At 40.2% G+C, this 15171-nt stretch overlaps 1 pseudogene; it reads right to left on the bottom strand.

Annotated features, from left to right (window-relative positions):
• Positions 1-3022: 3022 nt before the first annotated feature.
• On the bottom strand, positions 3023-7529 carry LOC102754146 (annotated as a pseudogene).
• Positions 7530-15171: the final 7642 nt, after the last annotated feature.

Genomic DNA, 15171 nt, shown 5'->3' with positions numbered 1-15171 from the left:
GAGGCTCCTGCCAAATTGGCACAGGGCTAGAGGAGCTGGTCTCATACAGATGCCCCAAACTCTGGATGTTGCTCCTCGGGGAGCTGAGAGCATATTGGTGAGGTGAGAACTTTACTCCAGTCGTCTGAAGCAAATAGTGGCAACAACCAGCCATCAACAGAACTCAGCAGGCTCCTGAGAAATGAAATATTTCCAGTTCACCAACCTAAATAACTGTGGCCATGGCTGTGCAGTCTGTATAAACAACTACTACAGCCTCGCTGCTCCATGAAATAGTCACCTGTTGTCTGCTGCCAGACCCAATAAAGCACCTCATTGGCTGAGTCATCGAAACGTTTCCTCTGACAGCAGCAGCTTTCAGCTCCAGCTGCACGGCCAAGTGACATAACAAACATACCCTGGTCCCTGGGTTGGGATATGAGCGATTGCTTTACCAGCAGATTAAAACATATGCCCTGCTGTTGTGGATGAAGTGCCAATAGTCTTTGGAAACACATTGAAAAGAACAATGGTCTGAAACCTGTGGATGGATTCTGTTGAAAAGACTCAGTGTTTCAAAGCCATGACATAAGCCTTTCTTCTCCCCTCAGCGCTGCTCCGTCCATATGTGTGTACATGCAGGCACATGCCATCTTATCTTTCAATCGTGTGCTAGAGATCGGGTTAAATCCCATAGGATCTGTCCCACAGATGATTTTGCGGCCTGCCTGGTGCCTCCTTTTCTCTTGGGACTCCCACACTAAAAATAAATCTGTTATTTATAAACTATAAATTACCAAAGTTTATATGACATTTTCCAGATTCCCTCAGAAATGTCTCTATACAAGTTTGACAGATTTCCAAATCCATCCTCTGTGGATGTGGCACACCTACATTTCAGTACAATTAAACCTTTTATGTATCTGAACTGTGTAGAGTGGGTCAAGTACAAACTCTCGTAGTTAGCATGACTAGGATTGACCAATTGGTTAGTCAGGACACATTGGTAACACATAAAGATTCCAGATATTAACCTTAACCATTTATTTCAACCTCAAACACATGAACTGGATCAAGTTGTATCTTATCACCTTTCTTACGTAAACCATATCTACAATTATTTGCAGATATTTAAGTAGAACTTTTGCAAAGAAATTTAAGTACAGAATTTTGCTCATTTTTTTATCAAAAAATGTTAGTACTTTACAATTGTTTCTTTCATTTCCAATTTGAGAACAATTTTTTATGAGTTTATGAGGGTCCTTAAAAATATCCAGTTAATTTTATTATATTCAGTAGTTCTTTCTTAATACTGGTATATCAGTTGCATATTGGATTATAGTATACTAAAAAATATAAGTGATCTAACCATTTTAGAAAGTGCAGAAATTTGTGTTTAGGCTAAAGAATAGTTTTGCTAGTTTCAAGCTTTCTGTACAGCAACATATGTCAGTCATTGTATTTAAAGACAGAATGAGATGCATTGGCAAATTCAGCACTTTGAGTTAACAAAGAATAAGATAGTTTCTGTTGTGCTACTTCTTGTTGGTTTTTTGTTTATATGACATTTTCCAAATTGTTTTTTATGTGTTTTGTTTGTTTGTTTGTAAAGGAAGTGGATGGGCTGTTTTCTCCTCTGCACCTTATTAAAAAAACAACAGACTTTATTTTTTAGAGTAGTTTTACACTCATGCAAAATTGAGCAGAAAGTAGAGTTCTTCCATAAGTCTCCCTACACACGTGCGTGAAGTAGAGTTCTTCCATAAGTCTCCCTACACACATGGGCGCGTGCGCACACACACACACACACACACACACACACACACACACACACACACACACCAGCTTTTCTCACCATCAATATCCACCACAGAGTGATACATTTATCATAACTGAGGAACAAACATTGACACATCATTTTCAACTTAAAGTCCATAGTTTAAGTTGAGGTTTACTCTTGATATTGTATGCTTTGTGTTTTGACAAATGTATAAAAATAAGGTTTCATTGTCTTAAAATCCATTATGTAGTGGGAGACTAACAACACTCTTTTCAGAAGTGATAGATCCAGCAGACAGAAAAATCAGTAAAGATATGTGTTGGTGTGTGCCATTGAGTTGGCTCTGACCCCTGATGACCCTGGAATGAGTAATGCTGAGCTGTCTTGAACAGCCCTGCTCTGTTCATGTAGAATAACGTCTATGGCTTATTTTTTTAGTCAGTCCATCTTGCATTTGGTCTTCCTCTTTTTCTACTGCCTTCTATGCTTCCTAGTATTATTGTCCTCCCCCCGCCCTCCCTCTCCATAACCAAAAAGAAACTGCCTTCTTATGATGCATCTGATGAAGGACAAATTCAGTTCTGTCATTTTTGTCTTCAGCAGTGTTTCAGGCTTCTCTATAAGTACTTTGTTTAGTGAGGATATAGTTTGTTGGAAATCAGTATTAATGAACTTGATCTACTTGTCATTTATAGAACCCATTTAGAAACATCAGAACACATAATCTCCTTGAGCCAACAGAAAACATTCACCAAGATAGGTCACAGTCTGAGCCATAAAACACACCTTAAAATGTTTAAAAAATAGAAACCCTACAAAGTATGTACTGAGGGCCCAATGGGTTTAAACTGGAAATCAATAGCAGAATGATAGCTGGAAATCCCAGGATACTTGGAAATTAAGGAATACATTTCTAGATAACACATGAGTGAAAGAAAAAGTATCAAAAGAAATTTAAAAATATTTTAAACTAAATAAAAGTGACAAAACAACTTATCAAAATGTATTGGATGCAGCTAAAGCAGTGTTTGCAGGGAAATTTAAAGTATTAAAAGCATATATTAGAAAAAATGATCTAAAATTAATAACCTAAGGGTTATCTTAGGAAATTAGAGAAAGAAGATCAACTAGAATTTTAAATGAACAAAAGAAAGAAAATAAAATTTAGAGCAGAAATCAATGAAATTGAAAACAGGAAAACAAGAGTGATAATCACAAAACTGAATGCTGGTTTTCAAAAGGTGAAGAAAATTTTAAAAATCTCTAGGCAGGCTAACAAAGATGAAAAAAGTTTCAAATTGCCAGTATCAGAAATAAAAAAAAGAACATCTCATCCCATTGATATAAAAGGATAATAAAGAAATACTCTGCCTACAAATTTAATAATTTTAATGAGGAGGGGAGAGGAGAGACAAGGCATGGGAGGTTGGCTGCCTGCCCCAAGGAGGGAGCTGGCCCTAGGCCCCCCTGGGAAAGGGGCCATCTGCCACCACCCACCCCTGGTTCCCCGTCTCAGTCTGGGCCTGAAGGCCCTGGCAGGGTTGGGAGAGGAGGCAACAGTCGCTGGGCCGGGTGAGGAAGGAAAGGACACCAGCGGCCCACCACCATGCAGTTCCTTGCCTCCCCCCCACTCCTTCCCTCGCCACCATGCCATGGGCAGGCAGTGGGCTGATTGGGGCCTGCTGGCTGAGGGGAGAGACGGGGTGTGGGAGGTTGGCCATGGGCCCCAAGAAAGGAGCTGGCCATTAGCCCCCCTTGGGGAAGGGGCCACATCTGCCACCACCCACCCCCAGCTCCCTGTCCCAGCCTGGGGCCAAAGGCCCTGAGCGGGGTCGGAAGAGGAGGCTACAGTTGCTGGGCTGGGCACGAAAGGAAAGAATGCCGGACGCTGATGCCACCAGCCGGCCACGGGAGATTGGCTGTGGGAGTGCACTGACCACCAGGGGACAGCTCCTGCATTGTATGTCTGCCCCTCAGTGGTCAGTGCACATCATAGCGACTGGTTGACCGGTCGTTCCCGTCGTTTGGTTGTAACAATCGCTTAGGTTTTTATATATATAGACTAGAGGCCTGGTGCACAAAATTCATGCACCTCTGGCATCCTGCCCCCTGGCCCCCCCTAATATTCATGTATTTTTGTATATGTGTATATGTATGCATATTTTTTTTGTTGTTAATCCTCATCTGAGGACATTTTTCATTGATTTTTAGAGTAGAAGGGAAGGTGAGAGACAGAGAGCGAAACATGGATGTGAGAAAGACACATCAATTGGTTGCCTCCTGTACATTCTCTGACTGGATTAGGCTGAAACAGTGCCACGACAGGGAGACTGCTGGTGGCCTGCTGGGGCTCAGGTGTTGAGCGTATGGTGATTTTCTGTTTCTGCATCCACTTCTGGTAGAGGTCCCACTGTAGGAGCTGCTGATATTGTGACCACTTTCTGTCTTGATCTTCTTCTTGTCCTCCTGTCCTGACTGTCCCACAAATTGCTTCTTCTTCAGGTCCCACTTGAGCTGCTGCTAGCCCCTGGTCAGGTTGTGGGCTTCATCCCCCATCAGGTCCAGGACAGTGTCAGCCACCTGCTGCTCAAAGGTGCCCTGTCCCCACCAAAGCTCAAGCTCTGTTCACTGTTGAAGACCTTGGGCCAACAGTGGACATAGAAATCCTGGTCCAGTGGCCAGGCCTCTGCCTTCTACCTCTTGGCTCCCCACTCAGGTCCTGGTTGCTGCCGCTGTTTCCGGCCCATGACCTCTGTGAAGACGTCCTCCACGCTCTCTCCCTCCTCCTCCTCCTCCTTTTTCTCCTCCTCCTCCTCCTCCTCTTTCCCAGGCTGCTCTGCCTGCCACGTTGGGCAGCTTGGGGCTGGGCCAGCCAGACCCTCCTGCTGCTCCTGCTGGACCTGGCAATGGCCTTGCAGTCCTTCTGCCATTTGGCCCGCATCATCAGGTTGCTCAGGTCCTGGCTGGAGGTGTTGATCTCAAAGGTGGTCACTCGTGAGCAGTACTGCTTGATGCTGTCCACCAACTTCAACTGCTGCAGCTCCTCCTCCTCAAAGCATGAGCTGAAGAGGGGGTGCAGGGCCAGCCCCATGAGGTCCAGCTCCTTGGCCCACTTTATGGACTCTGGCGAGGTCACCAGCTGTGAGGGCACGTACTGCTGCTGGGCATTGTAGGCCATGTTGCCCAGGTTCCACAGCTCCAGCTGCTCCTCCAGGGTGTTCTTCAGGTTGCAGTCCTTGTCATCCATCATGCTCTGTGGCACCTGGCCCAGCACGCCATCCATGACCACACCTGAGGGGTCCTCCTGGGTGCAGGTAAGGGTGAGGGCATGGCCCAGAAACAGGTGCAGGTGCAGCAGGTAGGGGGACCTCATCTGGGACCACCAGGAGTAGGCTGTGCCACTTCGGCCAGCCTGGGCCACATGACCCACGTGGTGCAGGAAGAGCTTGCTCTTGGCCAGGAAGCTGAAGTTGATGATGTTGCCCAGAAGCGGGATGTCCAGATCCTGGGCCGCCAGGTCAGTCACGGTGAAGGTGGAGCACTTGCCGTGGGTGAACTTGGCCAGGTTGATCTTGTGGGCCATCTGGTCCAGGGTGCTGTAGATATGGGTGCAGTTCACGCCTTGGCCCTGCAGAGACCAAGTGGCTGGGGGAGGCAGACGCTCAATGCCTGAGCCTGGGATGGGGGTTGGGGCAATCAGGGGTGGGGCCGGCTAAGGGAGGAGCCAATAGAGGCTGGATGGGACAGTTGGCCACTGCAGTGCGCATCATAGCCAGCAGTCATTCCGCTGTTTGGTCAATTTGCATATTAGCCTTTTATTATATAGGATAGCCATTCTGACAGTTGTGAGATGATATAGCATTGTGGTTTTAATTTGTATTTCTCTGACAATTAGTGATGTGGTGCATATTTTCATATGTCTATTAGCCATCTGTATGCCCTCTTTAGTAAAGTATCTATTCAGACCCTTTGCCCATATTTAATTGGATTGTTTGAATTTTTTGGTGTTGAGATATATGAGTTCTTTACAAATTTTGGATGTTACCCCCTTATCAGATGTATCATTGATGAATATATTTTTTCCATTCAGTGCATTGTCTTTTCATTTTGTTTATGGTTTCTTTTGCTGTGGAAAATCTTTTTAGTTTGATGTAATTCCATTTGTTTATTTTTTCTTCTGTTTCCCCTTGCCTGAGGAGATATATCAGAAAAAAATTACTAAGAGGAACATCAGAGATTTTATTGCTTATGTTTTCTTTATGTTTTCCTCTAGGAATTTTATGGTTTTCAGTCTTATATTCAAGTTTTTAATCAATTTTGAGTTTATTCTTGTGTATGTTGTAAGAAGGTGGTCTAGTTCCATTTTTTGTATATATCTGTTCTATTTTCCTAACACTCTTGGGTCCCATTGTATGTTCTTGCCTCCTTTGTCAAATATTAACTGGCCATATAGGTGTGGGTTTACTTCTGGGTTCTCTAGTAGTCTGTTTCATTGATCTATATGTTTGTTTTTAAGCCAGTACCATGCTGTTTGATTACTTTATCCTAATAATATAGTTTGATATCAGTTTGTGTGATTCCTCCAACTTTGTTCTTTAAATTCTATGTTATGTTTAAGTGTTAGATAACTTATTCTGAACAAGGATTGCAATTTCATGCTTCTGTCTGTTAGTAATTTTGCTCATAGTTTTGTATCATTTTGGCTTTTGTTTGTTTGTTTGTTTGTTTCAGGTAGAACACTCTTCAGTATTTCCTGTAATGCAGCTCTTATGCTGGTAAATCTCTCAACTCTGTATGTCTGGAAAATTCTTTATTTCAACTTTATACCTAAAGTATAACTTTGCTGGTTATATTATTCTTGGCTGGTGATTTCTCTCTTTCAATAATTTAAATATTTGATTTCACTTTCTCATAGCTGTAGGGTTTCTGCTGAAAAAAAATTTAATGGACTTTACTTTATATGTTACTCTTTTTTTGCCCCGGATGTCTTGAGAATTCTTTCTTTATTGTTAATTTTTGGCAATTTTAATTAAATGTCCCTGAGAGAAGGCAGTTTTGGATTGAAATAATTAGGTGACCTGTTAATGATGAGGAAACATAAGACATTTTTGAAGGGGAGACCAGCAGCCTGACTCTGTACCTAGTTAATCAGTATCCCTAACGCACAGCCCTGTTAGCCTATAGTCTAATCCAGAAGCCATGAACCATACACAACCCCCAGAGGGGGTTATCAGCGCTGGCACCAGGCCTTTAGGTGTGGTCTCACGGCCCCCATCCCAATACATGGGGCTTTTTGCAAAACCCGCAAAAGGTTCGCAAGTCTGATCCTTATTTGGGGGACAAAGAAACCAAAGGGTATAAAGAGAAAGCTTCCTCCATATTGGTTTGCTCAGGATTTGGAAACAGGTTCCCCTGAGTCACGGTACTAGCACATCTGAAAATAAATGTTTTTTCCTGTTTCTCTGAGTACTCCTGTGTGTATTTTCCAGCCGCCTGGTAAATTCTGTAACATTAGCTTCTTGTATTTGAGGGTGTAGTTCTTTCCACAGGTTTGGGAAGTTTTTTATTAATTATTGTTTTGAATAGTCTCTCTGTTTCCTTCTCCCTTTCTTTTCCTTCTGGTATAGCAATTATTCTTGTACCGTTTTTTTTCTAATGGAGGCAGTTAGTTTTTATAAAGTTCTTTCCAATTTTTTTAACTCTTAATTCTCTCTTCCACCTGAGTCTTTTCCAGATTTCTGTCTTCTATGTCACTAATTCTTTGCTCCATCTGGCCTACTTTATTCCCTAAGCTAGCTATTTCATTCTTTTTCTCTTTTGTTGAATTCTTCAGCTCCAGAATTTCTGCCCGGTTATGTTTTATAGTTTCAATATCTTCAGTTCAGTTCTCTTTTTATTCATTGATTTTATTTCTGAATTTGTTGGATTGCCTTTCTGAGTTTTCTTGTATCTTGTTGATTTTTTTCAGAATTGCAATCTTGAATTTGCTGTCACTTAGATAACATTATCATGTCTTTATGTTTATTTCTCAGGGATTTATTTCATTTCTCAATTTCCTTGTTATCTGGTTATTCATTGTGTTTGATAGGTTATTTCTCTGGATATTGTTTTGTTTTTTTCTTTTCAGCCCTTTTACAATCTGCTGAGTAAGGATTTCACTGCCCGATGGGCCACAGAAGATGGGGTGGGCAGATTCCCCATCTGCAGAATACTTTGTTTAATGCTGGTGGGTTTTGGAGTGCTGCATTTTTTTTTTTGCATTGTTTCTCTGCCCTTAACCATGGGCTCAGCCTCCATATGTGCCAGCCACCTAGGCCCAGCTGTCCTGCTCCTCTGGTCTGGTCTGCCTAATGGGTTCTGTACCCCAGCCCTTCACTGCTATCATATCTCTTAGGGCCACATTGAACCCAGGCCCACTCAGTTTCTGCCTCTGTCCTTCTCCCTCCATACCCATTCTCTGCTATTTTCTCAGAAACACCACATTTCCAGTGCTCCTGCGAAATGTCTCAGACTGGTGTATTTAACAAGGAATACTTTATTGAATTGTAGCTGTCTAACTTGTAACTTCAAGGGGAGAGACTTGGTAGCACCATCATGCTGCTGATGACACTGCTCAATAGTTGTAAAACTCATAATATACAATGAAAAATTTCATATTTGCATCATAAAAAGTTGCTTCTCCTCAATTTATAGAAGGCAACAACTAACTTTCACGTGTTTAAGTTGTTTTAGATCATCTGCAAGTTTCTTCTATTTTTCTAAATAATATACTTCATACTGTTATTTCTTGACTTAATAAAATTTAAGCAATATTAATTGATTTCCTGCTATCATAAATTAGGATGTTGCTCATTTGAACTGTATTCAACTAGTCAAACATTCTTCTCCAAATATAATATTAAGAGCAAGATCAATTGCAATCCCAATCAAATGGTATAAATATAAAAATTTATCATATTCCCATTAATAGGAGTATTGTGTGACTCCTCACACTCTAAGATAAAAACATTCGAGTTTCTTCACTTTCCTCTCTTTTTCGTCTTTCTTGCACCTAAGATTCTTCTACTCACCCTAATATTTGTGAAGTCCAGGACATGATTCCATATGGAGCCTCATCCAGGATAAGTCTAAATATTTAGGAATTACATATCAAACGAATAAAATGCTTAATAAAATATGTTATAATCTTCTAATTTGAAAAACATACCTACTGCGGTTTAGAAGTTTCAGGTTTGAAATTAGATTATCTGACTCTTTAAATCTAGATGGAATTTAAATGGAACCACTCTTTAATGTCATTTCACAGAGTTAGAGAAAATCTAGATGCACCCAAACAGTATTTATATATATAAAAGGCTAATATGCAAAGTGTCTTCTCGGGGGTTCAACCAGGAGACCAGGAGTTTGATCCCTCACCATGATGTGCGCTGACCACCAGGGGGCAGTGCAGAATGAAGGAAGGCCCTGGCCAGCAGCAAGCAGCTGGCAGCTGGGGAAGTGAGGCCCTGGCCAGCAGCTGGCAGCCGGGGAAAGGAGGCCCTGACTGGCAGCAATGGAAGGGAGGTCCTTGGCAGCAGCCAGAAGGAATGCCCCAGCCAGCAGCTGGAAGGCCACAATTGGCCCTGCTCACCAGCCAGTCCTATGGACCCTACCCAATGCATGAATTTCGTGCACTGGGCTTTAGTCCATGAATAAAAGTCAGCTATAACTCTAGTGTCAGTTTCATAGGAGCTTAGAAGAAGTCTAGATGAAATAATGCAGCTTATGCTTAAAGAACTTCAGAGTCACAAACACTTCTTAAACCTAACTTCTAGGTGGGAGAGCAAATCTGAATGACAACAAAAATATTTATTAATAAAACTTGATGATTATTCTCAAGTATGAGTTTAAATATAGATTTAAAACCCAACTATCATAGCTAGTTTCTATTCTAAGACATTATATATAAATTATCTAATTTCATTCTTCCTCCGATATGTTGAGATGGGAGTTTTGCCACCCACCCTTCTATATGGTGGAACACTAACAGTTAGAGGAGTTAAGTAAATTGTAATAATGGAGCCGCAACTTTAGCTCAGCTCGTCTGATTCTAGGGATTTCTGTCTTTATCACTATGTGGTCTGCCAATGTCTCATTTCCTGTGTTTGTTTTTACAACCCAGTAGTTTGACTTCAAGTTGTTATCATTAAATTCCTCTTTTTATATTCAGTAGTCTCTTTTATAGCTATGGTTTTGATAGAATGATTGCTTCTAATCAGTTTTATGAAACTGATTTTGGAAAATTATTTAGGTAAATTTTTAAAATTAGATTTACATTGACTTGAGTTCATTATTTTAACTCCTGAATCATCTTTTAAAAACATTTTTTATTAAAATTATTGGGGGTGATATTGTTTAATAAGATTATACAAATTTCAGGTGTACAACCTTTTAGTACAATATCTGTATACTCCATTGTGTGCTCACCATGCAAAGTGAAGTTTCCTTCCCTCATCATATATTTGATCCCGTTTGCTCCCATCGCCCTCATTCATCCTCCCTCCTATCATTCTGTGTCTCTATGAGGTTTTTATGGTTTTTTTTTGTATGTTTGTTTTGTTTAATTTGTTGCGGTTTTATATCCCACATATGAGTGAAACCATACAGTTATTTTTAAATAAGTTTTAGAAAGTATCCATGGGTTCTAGGTTTCTGAATCATTATATATTTGAAACTACCTTTAGGTAATTATTAACTGTAAATGACAGCTTTACTGTGTATTGGATTCTGGCATCAAAATATTCTCTCCTCAAATCACAGTATCTATAACATAATTATTTGGTAAGTTGCTGTTGTAGAGGAGCCATCTAAGGCTTCTGTGGCTTTTGTTGCTATCATTGTTCTTCACAGTAAGCTATTTTAATTCCTGAATGCAAGGAAAGATTTTAAAATATAATCTTATATGCAAATTTTGCTTTTTATTAATTCCATTGGTCCTAATATATTAATTCTATTTTTTATTTTACAAAAGAATACTGATAGTGAAACTAAGTTTCTTTTTTATTCAAAATTTTATATTTTTGTTCTTTTTTGTTTTTTGTTATTGTTCATTAATTTTCTTTTTTAAGGATACCAATGATTTATGTATTGCATCTGTTACCCAATGTCCCACTTTTAGTCATCAGCTTTTTGTTTCTCTTTATTCTCAACTTTATTTTTGCATTCTTAGAGAATCTTCTCAAGCTTTTTACCTTATTTGTTGAAAATACTGTATTTATTTTCTGAAGTGAAAAGTATATGTTTTCCTCTCTTCAGCATCACAGAGTATTCAAGATCCTGTGTTTCTAATACGTATGTCAGAGAAAAGGTGGGCAAAGTGCTTTGTTAATTTCTTTGGGTGGGCAGAACCACTTCATTTTGTGGTAAATCATTCGTAGACTAAAGGTAATTTTTTAGTAATCTAACCTCCTTGTGTTTAGAGTTACTTTCTCCCAGATTCTGGCTAGACACTAACACTTTATGTGTTTGTTAGTCAAGTTTTGAATTTCCATCATTTTTTCCCACTTGCATCCTGAGAGGTATATAAGCTGAAAAACCTACAACTTAGATGCCATTATAAATCGTGGCCATTGCTACAGTTGGTCTTTTAAAAATTGAAGTGAAATTCCCATAACATAACAGCAACCATTTGAGAGTGAACAATTCACTGACATTTAACACATTCATAATGTTGTGGAACCACAACATCTGTCTAGTTCCAACACATTTTCATCACCTCAAAATAAACCCCACAGCATTAAGCAGTTACTCCACATTCCCAGCTCACATCTCAGCCCTTAGAAACCACCAAACCTCCTTTGTCAGCATGAGATTACCTATTCTGGATATGTCACATAGGTGGAATAATAAACCATGTAAGCTTTGTATCTACTTCTTTAACTTAGTTCATTTAGTTTTTGAGATTTACCCATGTTATAGCATACTAGAGGCCCAGTGCACGAATTCATGCACAGGTGGGGTCCCTCAGGGTGGTCTGTGAGGATTGGGCCAAAACCCGCAGTCCAATGCCGCCAGCAGCTCCTACCTGCTGCTCCGCTCATCCTGGCCCCACTGCGCCTGCTGTGGGCTCATGCCCAATCAGTCCGATCAGGAGGAGGCTCGCAACGCCACAGCAGCACTCCCCAGCCATGAGCCCTGCATCTGGCGCCCTCCCGAGGGCAGGTGTGGGTAGGGCCCAGGACCTAATTGGCCCACCTGGTGGGCAGTGGGATGCCCTTGCCGACTTGTGATCCGGATCCATCCAGCTGATGTTTGCACTACCAGTGCACAATCGGGGCTGGGAAGGGACCGCAGAATGTCTCCAGGGCATGTCTGGCCCATCTTGCTCAGTCCCTATTAGCCGGTCCCCAGCAGCAAGCTAACCTACCGGTCGGAGCATCTGCCCCCTGGTGGTCAGTGCACATCATAGTGACTGGTCGACTGTCTTCCCCCTGGTGGTCAGTGCACGTCATAGCGAGTAGTTGAGTGGCCTTAGCATATCATTAGCATATTATGCTTTCATTGGTTGAACAGTAGACCAGTCACCGGATGACCAGCCACTTAGCATATTAAGCTTTCATTATAAAGGATATTTCCATTTGTGGCCAAATAATATTTATATATTTTATATAATTAGAAAACTGTGAGATATATTTTTAAAAATAATTTGTTGATGAGCATTTATGTTGTTTCCAACTCTTGGCTATTGTGAATAGTGCTGCTCTGAACATTCTTATATGTGTGTTTGCTTGAATAACTATTAATTTTTGAGGATATACCTAAGAATGGAATGGCTGGGTCTTATGGAAATTCTATGTTTAAAATTTTGAAGAATTGCCAAACTGTTTTCCACAGTCACTGAACCATTTACACTCCTACCAGCAAAATATGAGTATCCCAATTTCTCCACATCCTCACTAATACTTATTGTCATTCCTTTTATCATCAGCAACTCAGTTTGTACTGAGTGGTATGTCATTGTGGTTTGGATTTGCATTTTTCTAATGGTTAATGATATTGCACATCTTTACATGTGCTTATGGCCCATTTACATATCTTTTTGGGAGAAATGTCTGTTCAAGTCCTTTTCCCATTTTTAAAGGGGTTGTTTGCATTTTTGTTACTGAGTTGTTGAGGATTTTTTGCATCTATGTTCATGAGAGATATTGGTCCAGTCTTTTTTCTTATGTCTTCACCTAATTTTGGTATTAGAGGATTCTGGCCTCATAGAATGAGCCAAGAAGTATTTTCTCTGCTGTTATCTTCTGAAAAAGATTGCAGAAAATCAGTATAATTTCTTCCTTAAATGTTTAGTAGAATATATCTGTGACCAATTTAGACCTGGTGTTTTCTCTTTTTGCAGGTTACTAATTTAATTTATTTAATAGATATAGGCTTATTCAGGTTGTCTGTTTCTTGTGTGAATTTTGGCTGATTGTGTCTTTGAAGAAATTTGTCCATTTCACGTAGGTTGTAGAGTGTGCAGGCATAGAGTTGTTCTTAGTATTATACCTTTATTATACTTATAATTTCCATGGGATATGTATTAATGTCCTCTCTTTCATTTCTAAGATTAGTACTTTGTGTCTTCTCTAATTTTTAAAATTATACTGGCAAGAAGTTTATTCATTTTATTATTATTCTTAGTCTTTGATCTTATTGATTTATTCTTTATATCTTATTGGCTTCCTATTTTCAGCTGCATTGATTTGGGCTTTAATTTTCAAAATTATTGAATTTATTGGGTTTATATTAGCTAATAAAATTATATAGGATTTTGGTGTATATTGTATTCTGTGTTCACCACCTAAAGTCTAGTGTTCTTTCATCTTCATTTATCCCCCTTGTCTCTCTTCTACCTCTCACACCCCCTTTCCCATTGTGATTCACCATACTGTTGTCTGTGTCTATGAGTATTTTTTATTGCTTAATCTTTTCCATTTTCACCTCTTTCACCCAGCCACCCATGCCTCCTCTCCTCTGACAGTTGCCAATCTGTTCTCTGTATCTATGAGTCTGTTTTCATATCTTTGCATGCTTTTCCCCCCCTGTTCATTAGATTCCATATATAAGTAAAATGATATGATACTTGTCTCCCTCTGACTGGAACAATACTCTCCATGTCCATACATCTGTTGAAAAAGGTAAGAGACACATTGATTGGTTGTCATCTTGCATGTGCCCTTACTGGGCTGGGGATCAAACATGCCACCCAAGTTTGTGCCCTTGACTGGAAATCAAAACTGTCATCTTTCAGATAATGGGCTTGTACTCCAACCACTGAGCAACACTGGCCAGGGATTCAGTTTTCTTCTTTTGATTGATTTCTAGTTTAATATCGTTATAGTCAGAGAAAATGCTCCATTTGATTTCAATCTTCTTAAATTTATTGAGACTTATTTTGTGGCCTAACATGTGGTCTATGCTAGAAAAATGTTCCATGAGCTCTTGAAAAGAATGTATATTCTGCATATTTGAGGTGAAATGCTCTGAAGATACCAATTAATTCCATCTGATCTAGTATGTCATTTATGGCTGCTGTTTCCTTGTTGTATTTTCGTTTAGAATTTCTAATCATTGAAGTCAATTTCCTTACATAATTATTACTGTCAATCTCTCCCTTTATGTCCATCAAGATTTGCTTTATATTTTTTGGTGTTCTTATATTGAATGTATAAATGTTTACCAGGGTTTTATTCTCTGTTGAATAGCTCTCTTTATCATTATGTAGTGTCCTTCTTTGTATTTTACTATAGATTTCATTTTGAAGTTTAGTTTTTCCAGATATAAGTATTGCTCCACTAGTTTATTTTATTCATTTCCATTTGCATGAAATATTTTTTTCATCCCTTTACTTTTAATCTGTGTGTTTCTTGTTCTGAAGTGGGTATCTTGAAGACAGCATAGATATAGGTCTTTTTTTTTCTTTTCTCATCCATTCAGCTACTATATGTCATATCAAAGTATTTAAGCCATTTATATTTAATGTGATTATTGGTAGATATGTGTTTATAGCCATTTTATCTTTTAATTATGCTCCTCTGTTTATAATAAACTAGAGGCCCGTTGCAGGAATATTCCTGCAAGAATAGGGCTTCCTGTGGCTGGAGCAAAGCAGAGAAGGGAGCAAAACTCGCTGAGGTGGGCTTCGCTCCCGCTTCAAGCCCCTGCAGCTGGGCTTGCCCTCCCGCTCCAAGCCGCTGCCCCTTATGCTCCCAGCCACAGTGGTTGGGCTTGCCCTCCTGATGCCAGTGGCTGGGGCTTGGCTGGCCCTCCCGCTCCCAGTAGCTGGGGCTGGTCTTGCCCTCCTGCACCCATCCCCTGGGGCTGGGCTTGCCCTCCTGCTCCCAGTTGCTGCCCCTCCCCTCCAAGCCTCTTCCCCTTCCGCCCCCCGG

This window comes from Myotis davidii, unplaced genomic scaffold (assembly GCF_000327345.1).
Source record: "Myotis davidii unplaced genomic scaffold, ASM32734v1 scaffold618, whole genome shotgun sequence".
In the NCBI taxonomy this organism is placed as follows: domain Eukaryota; kingdom Metazoa; phylum Chordata; class Mammalia; order Chiroptera; family Vespertilionidae; genus Myotis; species Myotis davidii.
Note: the sequence above shows the minus strand (reverse complement) of the source record. Positions and strands in the feature narration are given on the sequence as shown.